General features: G+C 49.8%; 1 pseudogene; it reads right to left on the bottom strand.

The window, feature by feature from the left end:
- Positions 1–14,871: 14,871 nt before the first annotated feature.
- LOC119320611 lies at positions 14,872–16,888 on the bottom strand (annotated as a pseudogene).
- Positions 16,889–18,396: the final 1,508 nt, after the last annotated feature.

Here is an 18,396-nt window from a genome sequence, read left to right as displayed (position 1 = left end):
CCTGGTGTCAATGCAGGCTGCCATAAGTCAATTTGAATCAGAGCTCGCTGCCCTGAAGAGTCGTCTGGAAACTCAAGAACTTGAGACGCAGAAGGCTAATTCTAAATTTGAATTTAGTGTCTCTGAAAATGATAAGCTAAAGAAGAAATTTGAATCAGAGAAGAAAACTTGGGCTGATGAGAAGGCTTCCCTGGTGACTCGGGCCGAGACAGCCGAAGCATCTCTTGCCGAAGCAACAACCGAGCTGTCCGACTTAAAACAGCAGATATCGCAAATGGTCTCAACCATCTTTGGTAAGTTATTGTAAACCAGCCTTTAAACATTGTAACCTTACAATGATGATTGTAATAATTACTTCCGACTGACTGTTATGCTTGTGCACATACAGGCTCCAGGAGTGTCAACTTGAAGCAGAACACGCTGATCAAGCTTAAAGCAGTTTACACTTTAGTGGAACAGCTATACTCCGGGACACAACGTGCCTTGGCCGTTGTAGCCTTATCAACACCACACCCCCGCCTTTTGCAAGATGTATTGAAGAGCCTTGCGTTTCTACCTTAGTGGATCCAAGACTTAAGGTGTTCATCCTCAAGAGCCGGGGCCGTAGCCGCATTGAGCCGGGCAAAAGCATGGCTCCCAGAACTAGACCCGGCAGACCTTGCTCTTGGATACCCGAGTCTAAAGGAAGACGGCAATGCCTTTGATGATCATGACTTCACCGCCTGCGTCAAAGCCATACGTCCGGTGGCCACCCTTATCGGAAACGATACTGACCTCAGCAAGTATGGGTCGGCTTATGACAGTAACAACAGGAAAATCCCAAATGCTCCATATGATCAAATCAACCTGATCCCTCCAATTCGTAAGCATACTTTTGCCCCTGAAGTGGACCCGGCCGGTTTAATAGATGCTGAAGCTGAATTTGAAGCTTTGAGCGGCATTGATTGGGCCTCATCAACTTTCCAGGACAAAACAGCCGACGGAGAAGCGGAGAAGGATAACCCGGAGCCCTCAAGCCCGCCGAAGTAGTGAATCGCCAGGTGTTTGGCCAAAAAACAATGCTTCATCAATTTCAGACTCGGGGAGTCTTGTAATAGGGTAGAAAGAACTTCCCTATGCCTGTCATGCCTTTGTGCATGCTTAATACTTTTCGTAAGCCGCCATGGCTGTATATTTCTTCCTTGGCGTTTTAAATTTTGCTTACCTTATCCTGCGACCCTTTGATAGTCTTTCCGGCTCATACAATGCTCACCCGGCCCACAACAACCTGGGGTGATGAATTTTTAAAACGGCAAGACAAAAACATCGCATAATGCTTTCCACAAGGTCTCAGGATTATCAAAATACTTTACAGGCTTCTGATTCGGATACGATCAGTAAACAGTTCCAAAGGGGTTAAGCTAAGATTCGGATACGATCATATAGCCCCCAGTGGCTTGGCGATGCCGATCAAGTGGGTATCGACGGCTATGTTCTCTTTGCTTCGAATACGACCTATGTTTGAATAGGAAGCCCCCAAGTGACTATAGGATTTGTTTAATGACGCTGATTCGTATACGATCCACGTCAGACCTAAAGAGGTTAAGCTATGATTCAAATATGATCAAGAATCCCCCAAGTAGGTTTGGCAAGTATGCCGATCAAGTGGGTATCGACAGCTATGTTCTCTTTGGTTCGGATACGACCTATGTTTGAACAGGAAGCCCCCAAATGATCATGGCTAGATTCAGATATGATCATAAGCCGGACCAAAGGTAAAGCCGGATTCAGATATGATCCGGTCCCTGTTGGTTGTTTCCACCACCTGTCAAAAAGACATATACACTTTTTTGAGGGTGAAAAAAGGACAGAGGTCCTGCTTTATCACTTTATATAATATATACATTGTCAAAAAATATATACATCCAAAGAGCCGGTGGCTTAAGTATAATAAGGCCGAAGATGGGCTATATTCCACGGCCGGCGGGTCTCCTCCTCCGGTTTACCTGAGTCCTTGTGCTCTCGAATATCAATGAGGTAGTATGACCCGTTGTGCAGATTCTTGCTGACCACAAAGGGTCCTTCCCAAGGAGGGGATAGCTTGTGCATATCGGACTGATCCTGGATGAGCCGGAGCACTAAATCGCCTTCCTGAAATGTTCTGCTCCTGACCCGGCAGCTGTGATAACAACGAAGGTCTTGCTGGTAAATCGCTGAGCGGGCTATTGCCAAGTCTCCCTCCTCATCTAACAAGTCAAGCGCCTCTTGTCGAGCCTTTTCATTATCAGCCTCAACGTAAGCCGCCACACGGGGCGAATCATGCCGGATGTCACTTGGTAGAACTGCCTCTGCTCCATAAACCATGAAAAAAGGTGTATAACTCGTGGATCTGTTAGGCCTAGTGTTGATGCTCCACAGCACAGAGGGCAACTCTTCCACCCAAGAACCCGGAGTCCGCTGTAAGGGTACCAAGAGTCGTGGTTTGATACCCCTTAAAATCTCCTGATTAGCTCTTTCTGCTTGACCATTGGATTGAGGATGAGCAACAGCCGAAACGTCAAGCCGGATATGTTCCCGTTGACAGAACTCTTCCATGGCACCCTTGGAGAGATTAGTGCCATTATCAGTTATGATGCTATGTGGTAAACCAAAACGAAAGATCACCTTTTTGATGAACTGAACTGTTGTGGCCGCATCACACTAACTGACCGGCTCTTCCTCAATCCACTTTGTAAATTTATTCACTGCCACCAGGAGGTGTGTCTTTTTATCCTTAGACCTTTTAAAAGGTCCCACCATGTCAAGCCCCCAGACTGCAAACGGCCAAGTAATTGGAATCATCCTCAATTCCTGAGCCGGCACATGAGCTCGTCGTGAGAATTTTTGACATCCGTCACATTTGCTAACAAGATCTTCTGCATCTGCATGAGCCGCCAGCCAATAAAAACCATGACGGAAAGCCTTGGCCACCAGAGATTTTGAACTGGCATAATGACCACAATCTCCTTCATGGATTTCTCGAAGTATCTCTTGACCCTCTGCAGGTGACACACAAAGCCGGAACGCCCCTGTGACACTGAGATGATGTAACTCGCCGTTAACAATTGTCATGGATTTGGACCGCCTGACAATTTGTCTCGCCAAGGTCTCATCCTCAGGCAGCTCTCCCCGGGTCATATAAGCCAAATATGGCAATTTCCAATCCGGGATGACGTGAAGTGCAGCCACCAACTGTGCCTCCGGGTCTGGCACTGCAAGCTCTTCCTCTGTAGGTACCTTGACAGAAGGATTATGTAGAACGTCAAGAAAGGTGTTAGGCGGCACCGGCTTGCACTGAGAGCCCAACCGGCTTAAAGCATCAGCCTCCTCATTCTTCCTTCTGTCAATGTGCTCCACCTGATACCCTTTGAAGTACCCAGCTACGGCATCGACTTCACGACAATAAGCCGCCATAAGGGGATCCTTAGAATCCCATGTGCCTGAGACCTGTTGAGCCACGAGGTCTGAGTCGCCCAAGCACCTTACCCGGCTTAAATTCATCTCCTTAGCCATCCGGAGACCATGAAGCAAGGCCTCGTATTCAGCTGCATTATTAGTACAAGGAAACATGAGCCGGAGCACATAACGAAATTTATCACCTCGAGGGGAAGTCAAGACAACTCCAGCCCCTAATCCTTCTAACTGCCTGGACCCATCAAAGTGAATAGTCCAATACGTATTGTCCGGCTTCTCCTCAGGTGCCTGCAACTCTGTCCAATCATTGATAAAATCCACCAAGGCTTGAGACTTGATGGCAGTACGGGGCATATACTTCAGACCATAAGGTCCAAGCTCAATGGCCCACTTGGCGATTCGTCCTATGGCTTCCCTGTTCTGAATGATATCTCCCAAAGGGGCTGAACTTACCACCGTTATAGGATGACTTTGAAAGTACTGCTTCAGCTTCCGGTTTGCCATGAACACACCGTAAACAAGCTTCTGCCAATGTGCATACCTTTGTTTAGACTCAATGAGCACCTCACTGATATAATAAACCGACCGTTGAACCGGATGCTCCTTGCCTACCTCCTTACGCTCCACGATGCTGGCTACACTGACGGCCCGTGAGTTAGCAGCCACATATAACAATAGCGGCTCTCCATCAATGGGAGCTGCGAGAACCGGTGGCTCAGACAACTGTCTCTTTAAATCTTCAAAGGCAGTGTTAGCAGCATCGCTCCAGACCAAAGTGTCTGTTTTCTTCATCATCTGATATAGTGGTAAGGCCTTCTCCCCTAACCGGCTTATAAACCAGCTTAAAGCGGCAACACGTCCCGCCAGGCGCTGAACATCATTGATACATGCCGGCTTAGCCAGAGAGGTAATCGTCGTGATCTTCTCCGGATTAGCTTCAATGCCTCTATTCGACACCAGAAAACCCAAAAGCTTGCCTGCAGGTACACTAAACACACACTTGGCCGGGTTAAGCATCATCTTGTAAATCCGGAGATTGTCAAAGGTCTCTCTCAAGTCGGATATTAAGGTTTCTTTTTCTCTGGACTTCACCATGATGTCATCCACATAAGCATGACCATTGCACCCAATTTGATCGTGCAAACAGTTCTGCACACATCGCTGATAAGTTGCCTGGGCACTCTTGAGCCCAAACGGCATAGATACATAACAGAAGGCCCCAAACGGAGTGATGAAAGCTGTCTTCTCCTGGTCCTTAACTGCCATCTTGATTTTATGATAGCCAGAGTAAGCATCCAAAAAGCTCAAACGTTCACAACCCGCTGTAGCATCAATGATTTGATCAATACGGGGGAGAGCAAAGGGATCAGCCGGACAAGCCTTATTTAAGTCCGTGTAATCCACACACATCCGCCAAGTGCCGTTCTTCTTGAGCACCAGCACCGGGTTAGCCAACCACTCCAGATGAAAAACTTCAACAATAAACCTGGCCGCTAAGAGCCGGGCCACCTTTTCCCCAATAGCCGTCCATCTCTCTTCGTTGAATCGTTGGAGAAACTGCCTGACCGGCTTATACTTTGGATCAATATTGAGAGTGTGCTCAGCGAGTTCCCTCGGTACACCCGGCATGTCAGAAGGTTTCCATGCAAAGATGTCACGGTCTCACGGATGAACTCGATGAGCGTGCTTTCCTATTTAGGATCCAAATTGGCACTGATACTGAACTGCTTAGAGGCGTCTCCCGGAGTGAAGTCAACAAGCTTTGTCTCAGCGGCCGATTTAAACTTCAATGCCGGGTCATGCTTAGTAGTTGGTTTCTTGAGGGAGGTCATATCCGTCGGGTCAACATTGTCTTGATAGAATTTGAGCTCCTCCGCGGCACAGGCCGTCTCAGCGTAAGCCGCGTCGCCTTCTTCACATTCCAAGGCCACCTTCCGACTCCCATGCACAGTGATGGTGCCCTTGTAACCCGACATCTTGAGCTGTAAGTAAACGTAACACGGCCGTGCCATGAACTTAGCATAAGCCGGTTGCCCAAACAGAGCGTGATATGGACTCCTGATTTTGACCACCTCAAACGTCAACTTCTCAACCCTGGAATCATACTCATCTCCAAAGGCCACCTCCAACTCAGTCTTACCAACTGGGTAAGCCGACTTGCCTGGAATCACCCCGTGGAAAACAATGTTGGATGTTCTCAGATTCTTCTCAGTCAACCCCATACGCTGGAAGGTCTCATAATAGAGTATATTGATGCTGCTACCTCCGTCCATGAGTACTTTAGTAAATTTATATCCACCAACCTGGGGTGCTACCACCAAGGCTAACTGACCCGGATTATCGACGCGTGGAGGGTGATCCTCTCTGCTCCAAATGAGGGGTTGCTCTGACCATCTAAAATAACGAGGAACTGTCGGCTCAACCGAATTTACAGCCCTCTTATGAATCTTTTGGTCACGTTTGCATAAGCTGGTGGTAAACACATGGTACTGCCCGCCGCTCAACTGCTTCGGTTGGCTCTGGTAACCCGACAGCTGCTGCTGCTGTCCCCCTGACCAGATTGCTGCTGATTATTTCCACCCGGCTGTCCCTGAAAACCGGAATTTGAACCGCCGCCCGGGCCATGAAAGCCGCCGGCCCCTGAACCACCGCCAGATCCCTGACAACCATCAAAGGTATTGGAATTTTTAAACGCCTTCATGATCGCACAATCTTTCCACAGGTGGGTAGTGGGGTGCTCCCGGGTGCCGTGTTTCGGACAGGGCTCGTTGAGTAGCTGCTCAAGAGACGGACCTGACCGGCCGGTTCGAGGCCACTTACCCTTACGTCTCTGATTGTTACCCTGTGTACTAGCGTTAGCCACAAGCTCCGGGTTACCGTCCGCCTTACGCTTATTGTCGCTTTGATTCCCCGGGTTGTGCTGTTGACCCTCTCCATTATCGTTCCTTTTACCCTTCCCTGTCTTCTCATCGTCAGACGTGGGGTCCTTGGTATTATCAGAATCGGCATATTCGACTAAAGCCGCCATCAGCGTTCCCATATCCATGCAGTCACGCTTAAGGTGGCCCAATTTCTGCCTCAGTGGTTCAAAGTTGCAATTCTTCTCCAACATGAGGACTAGAGAGCCGGCATCCATCTTATCAGATGAGTGAATTATCTCCTTGACTCGGCGTACCCAATGGGTGGTGGATTCTCCCTCTCCCTGCTTACAACTCATCAAGTCCACGATCACATAGATTGCTTACAGGTATCCTTGAAGTTCTGGATGAAACAGGCCTTTAACTCCTCCCACGAACCAATGGAATTAGGTGGTAAACCTTTTAGCCAAGACCGGGCCGTTCCATCCAACATCATGGTGAAGTATTTAGCCATTACCGCGTCACTGACCTCCAGCAACTCCATGGCCATCTCATAACTCTCAATCCATGCTCCGGGCTGTAAGTCAGCCGTGTAATTCGGCACCTTTCGAGGTCCCTTGAAGTCCTTAGGCAGACGTACGTTGCGCAAACCCGGTATCAAACAAGGAACTCCACCGGTTCTAGTGGCTACTCCCATCTTAATAGAAGTCATTGGATACTCTGGGATATCCTGATGAGCCGCCTGAGCCGCCAGTTGAGCCGCTCGCTCGTTCTCCTGACGTACTCAGTTTTGCACCGGGTTATAGCCACCATGCTGGTTACGGCGTTGGGCGTTGCTTGATAAAGCTTCGGACTCCATGTGCCTGCTGTAACTTGGGCTCCGGTTCTGACGAGGCGGTGCTAACCAAGGTGGATGGGTTGAATGGATCCTATCCCGGCTGTAAGAATAGGTCTCCTGCTGAGCCAGGGCCGTCTGGACAAGTTCCTGATCCTCCGGGTCTCCACTGCTATTGGATCATCACCGTCCACTGGAAGAGCCGCCAGGCGCGCTGACGCCGTGATTAAATTCTCCATGGGGTTGGAAAAGTGACCCTCCGGTACCGGCACATAACGCGGCGGCGCCATGCTCATATGAGGAGGTGGCATCTCCCGATGCTGAGCCGGTCCTCCCACTCCGGATGTCATAAACTGATTAGCATCGGGCGGGTTACTTGGGCTGGCTCCGGGTGTAGCAAAAAGAACCATAGGGTCATAATTGGGAGGCAACCGGGATTGGGTCTTCTCGTGTCTCCTCCTCATTACCTCATTGGACGCGTTTAAACTCATCGTGAGCTCGTAAGCCTCTGACTGCAATCGTTGTGCCCGGGCATCAAGAACCGCCCGCTCCGTGGCTAGCCTAGTATCCTCAGCTGCTAAGGCCTCCTTGGCCTGAGCTATCTCCTCACGTACCCGTGCTACCTCTACGTCATGCTCATCTTTGTTTGCAGGGATAACCGTGGCGGTTAACAGGGTCGTAAGCTTGTCCATGAGGTCTATCAGTACTTGAGCCGGCGGGCGCACAAGGCCTCCTGCCCCGACTGCTCCTAACCCGGAAGTAATTGCAGCCGCGGCTGTAGAGTTTTGTCCGGGTTGAGTCCCAGCCATAAAGACTCCTGCCCACTTTGGCGACTCACAGAGGTCCGGAATACTAAGGCCATCGGAACAGCCCCCGAGCGCACCGTCTTGAACTTGATACAAAGAATCTATTGAACCGGCGGACGAATCACCGTCAGAGTGGACGGTCGTCTCACCACCGTCTTCAGGACCTTCAGAAAGTTCTTCTCCGTGGACGCAGCCCACAAAGACACGCTTCATGCCGGTTTGAACTCGGGCGGGTTTCGCACGCTGAGCCGTCTCGACGAGGTCGGTGCAGTTGTCCGGCTCAGGCCCCGGCTCACCAATCCGGCCGATGAAGACGTGGATCCCTCCGAAGGGGACCCGGTACCCATACTCAATTGAGCCGGCATCGGGGCCCCAACCTTCGTCGTCGATGTAGATCTTGCCGCGACGACTTTTGGTCGTCCGGCCCACTACGTATCCCTTGAGCCCTTCGAAGTTGCCCTTCAAGAACTCAAATCCACCGTGCGCTGGCCCCACGATGGGCGCCAACTGTCGTGGAATTGTCACGTCAGATGTCCTCGTGAAAGCACTTAGTTGTGGAGCCATCGCAACTAGGAAACTTGAAGGGGTTAATCGGGACAAAGGACACAAGGGGTTTTATACTAGTTCGGCCCCTTACGGTGAAGGTAAGGCCTACGTCTAGTTGGGTTGGTATTGATGTTTCGATGACCAGGGAGCGAGATACGCTATGCCTGGCTCTCGATGAGTTGTTTCTTGCCCTAAGTCGCCCGCAGGTCGTCCCCTTATATACACGGGTTGACGCCCTGCGACTTACAGAGTCCCGGCCGGCTTATACACAATGTCCGGCTCGGTGACTAGTCAAGTCTACCTTATGATACAAGTATATTACTATGGCGGTTTACTACAATGGGCCTTCAGTCGCCTGCGGGCCTTAAGCTCTCTATGAACCGCCATCTTCATACTTTTGTCTTGGGCTTCTCTCTGGTGAATCCTCTTTGCGTAACCCGGCCCCTCCTGGGCGGCTTACACAAATAGTTATATCCCCAACACTTTCTGAAAGCACTCTTCCGCCTTCTTCCGATTGCCAGTAACAGTGATCACACCTTTGGGGACAGGCATCTTTAATTTGAGGTATACGTAGCATGGTCGAGCCATAAAACACGCATAAGCTGGCTTGCCCAAAATAGCGTGATAGGCACTTTGGAAATCCACAACCTCAAATGTCAACTTTTCTTTGCGGAAGTTTTTGGAATCACCAAAAACCACATCGAGAGCAATCTGATCGAGTGACGCGGCCTTCTTGCCAGGAATGACTCCATAGAAACTCATGTTGCTTGTGCTGAGTCTGGACATCAGAACGCCCATCCCTTTCAGTGTCTCTGCGTACAGTATATTCAAACTACTGCCGCCATCCATCAACACTTTAGTCAGTCGAGTACCTCCGACGACTGGGTCGACCACCAGAGCTTGCCTCCAAGGGGTGGCTATGTGCGTCGGGTGATCAGACTGGTCGAATGTGATGGCCGTCTGAGAACACTTCAAATAATTGGGTGTCTCCGGAGCAACCATATTCACCTCTCGGTTTATAACTTTCAGTCGACTTTTGCTCTCAACGTCAGCAAAAATCACCAAAGTGGAATTGACCTAAGGATATTCCTCGTCACTACCCCCCTTGTCCTCCACTTTGTCCGGCTCCTTTTCCTTATCCTTGGACTGTTTCCCTTGGAACTGCTGTATCAAGAGTCGACACTGTCGAGTGGTATGCTTCGGGTAAATGAAATTACCCTCTTCATCTTTCTTCGTGTGGGTGTGACATGGCAAATCCATCACGTCATTTCCTTCTTTATCCTTCACTTTCTTGGGGTTCCAAGGCCATTTGGGCTTCCCTTTGAACTTTCCTTGAGTCACGGCGAAGGCTTCTCCAGGAGCAGCTGGCTCGGCTTTCCGCTTTTGCTTCCGACTAGAGTTCCCTCCCCCGGTTTCCTGGGTGACTGACTTGTGTTTGCCACTCCGGAGCCGATCCTCTTCCTCACCATTGGCATATTTGGTGGCTATCTCCATCATTCGACTCAGAGACATGTCTCCGGTTCGACGGAATTTCAGGCTTAGCTCTCTGTACTTAACGCCTTCCTTGAAGGCACAGAATGCCTGGTGATCAGATACATTCTCTACCGTGTGATGTAATGTGATCCATCTCTGGATGTAATCTCTCAAAGTCTCATTCGACTTCTGCACACAAGATTGCAGCTCTGTCAGTCCTGCTGGTCGCTTGCATGTTCCTTCAAACGTTCTGACAAACACCCGGGAAAGATCTTCCCACGTATAAATGCTGCTGGGTGTCAACTGATTCAGCCATGCTCTGGCCGATCCTTCCAACATAAGAGGCAGATGTTTCATGGCCACCTCGTCATTTCCGCCGCCGATCTGGACAGCCACTCGGTAGTCTTCAAGCCAAGTATCAGGCTTAGACTCACCCTTGAACTTACTGACACCAGTCGCCAACCTAAAGTTGGGGGGAATCACTGCGGCCCGGATGGCTCTGCTGAAACACTCTGATCCTGAGACATGCACTCGGCTACTGGTGGGTACATCTCTGTCGTGACCCTCTCTGTGAGCTCTGTTCCGGTCGACCAGACCTTGAACGATGATGGACCTCGCATCAAAGCCTGGTTCCATGGGGTCGACTGGAATCCCTTGCCCACCACTATGCTGGCGTGTATCATCCTGCTGTCAAGGTGCGTAGGATCCACCCCTTGGGGGAGGGGTGGGCACTCGACGTCGATCATCGCGATCGAATCGGTGATCATACTGCTCACGGTTCCTGTACTGATCGTGCCGGTCTCCACGCCCCTCACGCCTTGGGGGCGATCTGGGGCTATGAGCCGACTAGACTGTATTCTCAGCCACGGATCTGCTGTGAATCCTGTTCCGCGACTGTGATACAGCTGAATTTTGATCTCCTACTGCCCGGAGCAAATCTCTGATCTGCATCAAGCCTCTGCCAGCCTCTGACTGGGAAGGCTGAATTGATTCTGCTATACGGGTTGTATCTGCTAAATTCTGAATCGGAGTTCGATATATCTGATTCGGTGGTGGAAAGAGCTGACGTCGACTGGAGTCCTGGACCCGTTGCCGCGCACGCTCGTCGAGTGCTCGCTGAAGGTTCTCCAGTCGAGTGCGCTCAGCCAAGTTGGCCAAGTGCGCGTCCTCTAAGGCGCGAGCCTCAGGGGTTTCTCCAACGATAGGAGTGTGAAGTGCATCCATGTTCCGGCGGCGAAGTTCTTCCCTCTGCAGCGAATTGAGGGGATCGGGGAGGTATTCCTCATGGGCGTGCGATGGATCGCCTCCGCCGTCACCTCCCTCGGTGCCGGGAAAGCCGGGGGGACCGTGTGGTCCATTGACCATCAGGACCTCCGCCGCTGGATCACTGTTGTCGCACTCGGATGCAGTCTCTGCGGAGCCAGTCGAACATGCCGTAGAGAGATTCGTCGGGCTCGATTGCCGCGACTTGGGCGGTGGTCGACTGGCGAGCCACCGCGTGCCTCACCCACCGCTGAAGCCTCGACCGACCGTAGCGCTTGCGCCGGCGGGAAGCAGGGAGGGAGGATGACACAAAAACCGGTCGATACTGGGTTGACGGTTGCCGCAGGAGGACGCCGCGGACGCACACGCGAAAGTGCGTCGCTCCGCGGACTGGGAGCGCGTCGACATCGAGTGGAGCCTCCTGAAGCCAGGCAGAGTCGTCAGCGACGAACGTGAGCGCACCGAGACGGATCTCGCGGCCCTCAACCAAAACTCCGCCTGAAACCATGATGAAGGTGATCGGAAAAAATTGCAACTTCTCCAATAAGTCGCTAAGACACCTGCCCCACGGTGGGCACCAACTGTCGTGGTTCTACGTCTGACAGTAGTGTAGGTGGGTAATAATGGAGAGGCAAGATTCTAGCTATGGAGTAGTTGTACACGCAAGAGTTTTACGAGTTCAGGCCCTTCTCGGAAGAAGTAACAGCCCTACGTCTCGGAGCTCGGAGGCGGTCGACTGGATTATATGCGTATGAGTTACAGGGGTGCGAACCCTTTACACTTAGGAGGTGGGTGGATTATATAGAGTTCGCCAGGCCCCTCCAGCCCTCAGTTATGCAGGGTTTAAAGTACATTAAGACTGGGGGTTACTGGTAACGCCCACATAAAGTGCTATGAAGACCATAAAGGCTACTTAATGACAGACCGTTGCGTGCAGAGTGACTTTAAATCTCCTGGCCGTCGAGTGGTTAGCTTCATGGTCGAGTGATTATCTTCATGGTCGAGTGTTCCCGAGTCTGTCGAGTGGAACACCTCTAGGTCGACTGACAGGTGGTTTTTTCTAGAGATGTCCTTGGTTAGGGTAGTTTAGACAGGTCCATGACCCTACCCTAGGTACATAGCTTCATCAGTCACCTTAGTAGCTACTGCGGTAGATGATACACCTCCCCCTGCACCTGATGCACGTCTCCTCCACTTTGCAACATGAACTTGAGCACCACCTTGAAAAGTGCATGGAAAAAACCAGATTTAGTAATTAAAAGGTAATTTGACCCATAAGTAAAAAAGGTGGTTTTGTCTTGAGCATGACACTTACCTCATCTTCCTCTGCCTCCACATCACTACGGGCAGGGCGTGGCTGACGATCAGCAGGACATTTCGAGTTCCGGCAAGAAGGACGATTTGCAGAACCCTTAATTAAGCAAGCCAACGCACATAAAAGAGCATATAAGTTTTACTCCCCCCTCATCCCCAAATCACATTGGATAGCCAATTAGATCACCGAGGCAGCCAACTGAGTATGATAACTTGTGCAACTGGACAAAATAAGACTATCTAACTGAGTATGATAACTTGTGCAACTGGACAAAATGTGGATAGCCAAGTAATTCAATGAGGCAGCCAACTCATTAGAAAAGAAAACTTGTGCAATTGGACAAAATTTAGGTAGTCAACTAGTAGAACCAGTCATCCAACTGAGTAGGGTAACTTGCACCTGGACAGCCAACTAGTATAACCAGGCAGCCAATTGAGCAGGATAATTTGTGCAAATGCACAATGTATGGACACCAACTAGTATAATCATGCAGCCAACTGAGTACAAAATTTGTGCAATTAAACAAAAATGAACAAATCTGGAACCTGCGGCTGAGCAACAACAAAATGGACATCAAAATTGCTCAATAGGCGCTATCGTCGTGCATCATGTGCTACCTGTCATACACCGGCGCAACGCGCTGACCCACCACACATTCCCGTGCCCCTGAACAACTTCCCCGTTGTGCCATGAATCCCGAACACCGCCGTGCCGTGCTACCGCTCAGCAAAATCAACCGAATGAGATGGGAAAAATGCTACAGAAAAATCGCCCATGTGAGGAGATTTGGCGCAGTTCGAACCCTAGGAATCCTTCCCTCACAGTCTGCCACCACCGGCGCAAAACACAAACGACCTTGTCCCCCGCGAGACAGAGAGAGGGAGGAGAAGTAGTGGGGTACCTGCGACGCTGACGAGGACCAACGATTCCTCGCGGAGAGGCACCCGCAGTCCCGCCGCCGACTTGAGAACTCCGTCGCACCTCCCCTGCATCACGGCCGGCACGGTGAGCGGTCGGTTCCCCAACGAGACAGAGAGAGGGAGGAGAAGCAGTGGAGTACCTGCGACGCGGACCCGCCGCCGATTTGGGAACTCCGCTGCGCCTCCCCTCTGTCGCGGCCCGTTCGGTGGAGATGAATCGAGAAGGGGAGGGGAGAAATGGGGGGAGAGCAACGACGAGGAGAGATTTCAGGCTGCACTTTCGAAACAGCCGCCCACGAACAAGGATAGAACCACCCACGACCCGCGGCAGAACCGATCCCGACCAGGCGGCACCTGGCGCACGAGCGAGGCGATCGCTGCCCGATCGTGCAGACAGGAAGCGGCCACTCGGTTCGCCCAGAAAGTGCACGTGCACTTTTTAGATTTCAGGTTCTATTTTGCGAGATAAATCGTTACAACACCGATCAAGGACAAACTCGGAAGATCTCCAAACACACCTGCTCTCCCTACCCAAGATCCTACTGGACTCCCGGCCATCCAACCACATGGGCGCTTGGGGAACCAATGACTGTAATTCTTTTTTTTATCTCTTTTCTTATTTTTATTTTACACAAAACACTAACCATATTCTAACAATTTTTTTTTTTTGCGGTGTTACCACAATGATTTGAGCGTACACATTGCACCATAAATAGTTCTACAATATATGAAATATTCAAAATTCACAAACCAATGTGAAATTCAATATTCAAACCCATTTTCATTTGATAATTACTCCCGATGTAAACTAATATAAGACCCTTTAGCTCTAAAAAGTCTTATATTAGTTTACGGAGGGAGAAAGAGACAAATAAAATATGCATAAGCAGTGATGTTGCACCACTTCTTACTTTCGTTGAAACGACGATGCCACTTCCACCTCACTTATCAACCAACAACAAAGGCCTTCGACTCCTCCATTCTCCACAAGTGGTTGAGCAGCGCTAGCTGGCCGTTCTGCACTTTGCGGTGGATTAAATCAAGTCATTGAGAAGCATGTTGGTTCAGTTTAAGTGAAATGGGTTTGCCTTACTCCACATTGATAGGCTTATGTTGATAATTGTTATGCTTTCAACTGTTGTCTTTTTTTTAGCTGCTCAAGGATGGTTTGATACATGAAGAACAAAAGTTTACGTGTGATATGCGTCTAGCATTTTTTGTAAGGAACTAACTTCAAGGCTTATGTATATGCCGCATTGCACAAAAAAAACATGGAATCTTGTGTACATGTCGCATCTTGTTAAAATTGATGAATCTTACTAGATGTTGAATGTGATGTTCCATTTGTTGGGGGTTTCAAAGAGCACTCTACACACAACTATGCATACGTTTCTCTCTTGGCGTAACAAAGTATAGAACACGACTAATCTGACACCTTCTTCATAAACTTACATTGCAGGCCATCTACAAATACAAGAAAACTGCATCTCCATGTCTTAGCTAAAAAGAGGATACCAAACCACAACCAGAAACCTGACACAATCCCAGCAATCACATAGTAGTACAACCACGGGTCCTCTCCTTCATCATTTCTCTCATCCGGTTCAACCGAAGTTTCATCACATGGAGTGTCCAGAGGAAATCCACAGAGGCCAGAATTATTGGAGTAAATCGATGGGTCGGTTAATGTTTGAATCTGACTCCCGACAGGTATCTTGCCGGACAAAAAATTGCTAGAGACATTCAACATGCTGATCCCTGGTAAGCTCGCGATGCTAGGAGGAATGGTTCCTGTAAGTTCATTATATGATAGATCAAGGGACTCGAGAAAAGTCAAACCATAGGAATACCGCATGACAAATGGTTTCTTGATAGGTTCAGGAACCGGAGGCCCTGAAGGTCAGTTAGCTCTTCGGGGATGCACTGAGAAAACAAATTACCTGACAAATCAATGCCAGCTAATAAATCGACCTTTCCTTGGAAACTTTGCTCGTGGCCCTTCCAAATCATGTATACTGGTCCCATGAGCATTCTTACAGTCGAAAGATTTTTTGGATGTCCCATGGCGGTCAAGTTGCCTAAGGCTACAGGGATTGAGCCGGTCAAGCTATTGTTGGCTATGTTGAGCAGGTGAAGTTGTGAAAGCTGTGATAACTCCAGAGGAATTTCTCCGGTGAAGTAGTTTGATCTGAGGCTAAGGATTCTCAATGATGAAACCTGACTTCCGATCCATGGAGGGATAGCACCAAAGAACCCGTTGTTCCCAATGTCTATGCTCTCCAGCCCACTGCAGCCCCTTAGGACTGGCGGAAAGGTACCAACAAAGCCATTTCGAGCGAGAGAAAGTGACCTTAGATTGCAGTTGTGATTCTCCACAGCCACGGGGATTTTACCTGAGAAGGAATTGTTGGATAGATACATGAACTCCAGAGTGTGCAAGTTCCACCAGCAGTGCGGGAGCTTCCCAGTAAGCCGATTATTCGACAGGTCCATGTATATCAGAGAGTGGAAGTTGCACCAGCAGTTTGGGATCACTCCACTGAGCCGGTTGTTAGACATATCCAGTCCCTGGATGAGGAGGAGCCTGCAGAGCTGGTGCGGGATATTGCCGATGAGGTTGTTGTTGTGGAGCTGGAGCGTGACGAGATTGTGCATGTCACCAAGCCACGGTGGGATGGAGCTGTTGAACCTGTTTGTGTTGAGGTCGAGGTTATCCAATAAGTTGTAACCTTCTAGGTGTGGGAAGGTTCCACTAAAGGCATTTTTGGCTAGACTTAGGGAAATGAGAGAACAATTTTGGCTGGCCTTAGTCATTGGGACTTCACCTGAGAAGAAATTATTGGATAGATCCATGAATTGCATAGCCTCCAGGTTCCACCAGCAGTCCGGGAGCTCCCACTGAGCCGGTTGTCCGACATGTACAATATCTGGATGGAGATGAGCCCGCACAACTGGTGCGGGATGGCACCGACGAGGCTGTTGTTGTGGAGTCGGAGGTTGACGAGGCTACGCATGTCACCAAGCTGAGGCGGGATGAAGCTGTTGAATCTGTTGTTGCTGAGATCAAGCACGACGAGGGAGCGCAGCAACGAGATGCTTGCTGGGATGGCGCCGCCGAGGTTATTCTCCCTGAGGTCCAGAACGGCTAGCGCAGGCAGCGCTGCCGTGTCAAGCGTGTCGAGCCCGCCCGAGAGACTGAGTCCCGGGAGCAGTAGCTCCGTCACGTGTTTGGCGCCACAGGACACGCCGACCCAGTCACAGGCCGGCGCGGCACTGGTCCAGCCCGAGAGCGCGGCTGCCTCCGATAGGCTGGCCTTCCATGCTAGAAGGGCGTCGCGCTCCGATGTCACCATGGCAACCGTCAACGCCGGGATGGCGGCCGCCAGCAAGAAGAGCGTGGTGGTGCCGGCGAGGTGAGCGTGGGCGCGTGGTCTCCTCATGTCCCGGAGCGACCCGGGGTGAGAATAGTTGAGCAGGAGAAGTTTAGTCCGCATCTCCGAAGAACGCACACTCGTATATATGGATGGACCGACCCACGGGAAACGCCGAGTGCGTGCGCTTCGTGTGGCAGAAAAATCAGTCACTTGTTGTTTAATTTACACCAGTGTGTACATAACTTGCCCGCGTCAACTGTATGCATACGGCAGGCAGGCACCGCGACAGGGCGACGAATGGCGCCATTAGACTTCTTCAAACATCACCGATCAAGGACGACAAAGTCGGAATATCCCTGGACGCCTGCCGGATGAGACTTGCCTGCTCCCCTCCCGTGTGCCCATCCGTGCTCCCGCATACGTGGCTTGATTTGATTGGAATAAAATAAAGCCCGACCCCACCCCTTTAAAATCAGGGGGGAAGGTGATTAGATTAAAAAGAAAAAGGAAAAAAAGACAGCCGTTGGATGAGGTGGGAGCATGGATGGGAGCATGAAAAAGGAGCAGGCAAGCCGGATCCACGCCCGCCCGCCGTACCAACCCAAGATCCGGGGCTCCCAGTCCGGTCACATGCACGCGCGTTCGGGAAGCCTAGGCTGAGTACAGTTGTACTGATTTTGTTTTACCTGAAATACATATCGAATGTCAAAATTTTGCTAGGGGAGGGTCTATCCATGGGACAATTTCGTTCGCTGGGAGAACTCCCCGGTGCGACCTAGCAGCCCGGCAGGCTTTTTAATAGGCCTCCCGCTCCTGGCGTAATCGTTATGCCAAAAACAAAGAAAGACATAAAAAAAAAGGCGTCAGTTTCCTGCTGACTACGACCAAGTCTTGAAACCGAATTTGGATCTGACTTTAGAAAGAAAAAACAAAATAAAACAAATTTCCATACATATAATAAACTGCCATCGTGTACAAATGGATCAGATAAAAAAATGTGCTGAAAATTGAAATTTGCAATGTCTAAAGAATACAAAATAACCAGCTGGTGGGGGTATGTTTGTACAAAAATTTAGCATTGTGGGAAAATATGTAAAAAGTAAGTTTAGAAACCAAAAAATATTGTGAAATTGTCATCAGGCTATAAAAACGCTATTGAAAATGTTACAAATGCCGTGTGATGAGCTTGCATCGTTACCTTACTGAGGGCGTTCTCTAGTTGCTTTGTAATTGTGCTGGCCGGTCTTCATTGGCAGGCATCGGAAACTAGGATGAAAATTCTTGTCTTGGCTGTCTCCGGCCGGACAGGGCAATCATGGCGCAAGGATGTTTGTCTTCTTGAAGACGTAGCTATAGAAGAGGTCGACTTAGTCGCAGGTATTTCTCCATAATAACTAATAAAATAGGTTGTATGCATGATAATGATGTAGAAGCTTGGCATTTTAACCTACTTTTCAAAGAGAAAAATCTAATTGCATATCTAGACAATCTTTATTCTTGTTGTATCCCTTAAAATTAGAAAAAAGGATTTAAAACTATTAGTCGCCTATTTTACCCCCCCCCCCTTCTCGGAT

Source organism: Triticum dicoccoides, chromosome 6B (genome assembly GCF_002162155.2).
Source record: "Triticum dicoccoides isolate Atlit2015 ecotype Zavitan chromosome 6B, WEW_v2.0, whole genome shotgun sequence".
NCBI lineage: Eukaryota > Viridiplantae > Streptophyta > Magnoliopsida > Poales > Poaceae > Triticum > Triticum dicoccoides.
This window is presented reverse-complemented; position numbering and strand designations above follow the sequence as displayed.